This window comes from Cryptomeria japonica, chromosome 8, assembly GCF_030272615.1.
Source record: "Cryptomeria japonica chromosome 8, Sugi_1.0, whole genome shotgun sequence".
In the NCBI taxonomy this organism is placed as follows: Eukaryota; Viridiplantae; Streptophyta; class Pinopsida; order Cupressales; family Cupressaceae; genus Cryptomeria; species Cryptomeria japonica.
The window spans coordinates 525,608,822-525,610,373 of record NC_081412.1 but is presented as its reverse complement, the minus strand read 5'-3'; the positions used below and the strand labels follow the sequence as shown (position 1 = coordinate 525,610,373).

At 34.2% G+C, this 1,552-nt stretch overlaps 1 non-coding gene across 1 annotated transcript; it reads right to left on the bottom strand.

Moving 5' to 3' along the window:
- Positions 1-1,136: 1,136 nt before the first annotated feature.
- LOC131055437 (small nucleolar RNA snoR135) lies at positions 1,137-1,272 on the bottom strand. Its single transcript, XR_009108350.1, has one exon. It is a non-coding gene; the product is annotated as a small nucleolar RNA snoR135 (small nucleolar RNA).
- Positions 1,273-1,552: the final 280 nt, after the last annotated feature.

The following is a 1,552-nucleotide window of genomic DNA, read 5'->3' as shown; positions in this document are numbered from 1 at the left end:
AAAGGATTACGGAACAGGTTTTGCAATTACCAGATTTGCTTATTGAGACAATAAATACCGTACACAAAAAGAATGATATGTTCTGAATTTGCAATGTTAAATAATCATGGAACACACTCTGCAATGGCCAGAAATGCTTATTGGGACAATAAACAACTTCGTCAAAATGAATTTTGCTTTGTTTTGCAGTCAGAAGTCTTTGAAAATTATCTTTATGATAAATAGCAAACATTGGCTCCACATTTTGTTAATTATGTTCATTGCTGGGACTGTGAGAACTTAATAACGCTCCATACTGTTTACACTTAGGCTGCCTACTCAATTACGACCAAGCTGATCCGAAATGAATTGAATTTAACCTATATGTAGACAGCCCAATCCACTATCACCTGGTGTTGCATCACTGTAGACGCAATGTCCTCTAGAGAATTTTATACTCAAGCACATTCATTTACACATTACCATCAGACAAGGTCAGGATTTGACTACATTACTTTATTAATGTGAAAACCTCCTTGCACATTCCGTAGACGATGGAGATGCTTTTCAACGGAACACACTTACAGCGTGCAATTCTCCGGTATAAAAATAAAAAATTAAACAAAGAAAATCGGAATAAGTCGCAGCTAGCTCTACACAGCTCTCAAATATAATAGACAGAAAAAATACTCTTTCACAAGACAAACATTATATATCATAAATCTTATATACCAAAAGATGCATCAAACACAACCTAAATCCTATGTATCGTACAGGGTTTCCTTACAAGGTTCAACCTAAAACCAACATATGCTCTTGATCACTTATAACAAGTCAATTAATTTAGTGAATATAAGAGCATACAAACTTGAAGGTCCAAAAACCAACAAAAACATTACAGTAGTACAGTCCATCGAATGCATGTTGATAGACTTAAAACAGGTATCGTGAGATTTAAAGCTCAAAAGTATCTTGTGTCAGATTAGGGTCTGATAGCCATTAATCTACTCCACAAATAGAAAATGTTAAGAAAAGATTGAAGGAATCAATTAAAATCAAGAAATAGACGAGAAAAAACATTTTGCTTTAAAAAAGCAGTCGGTTCGACTGATCCTGTCTAGTTGTGGGTGAAGCTAGAGACCTTAAATATTTTTGTAAAATGTTGGGAAAATGATTGTCGTAGAACCAATTATAATTTGAGTCCCGACTGCCCATTCGCCACCATATAATGTTGCAGTTCCTCTTCAGCACATATGAAGATATCATATTGCTGTACACACATGGTTCTGCCTCATATAAATTTAATTACTTAGCCTAAAACCTATTTAGCTCATCGTCATAAAACAAAGCTCAAACTTACAATACCTAGCTAAAAATTATGATCATACACATTGCACTCCAAAACAACTGACCTGCACTTTTAATCAAAACAATTTCCGTGTTTCCCTAAATATTTCCTTCTGCCACTCGCCTCTTTATTGAATTCGACAGTATAAATCTGATAAAAAATAATGGAAATGCTAAACTCTGCAGTTGCTTTATATTTTCAGACACTGAAGAGCTTTGAATAAAT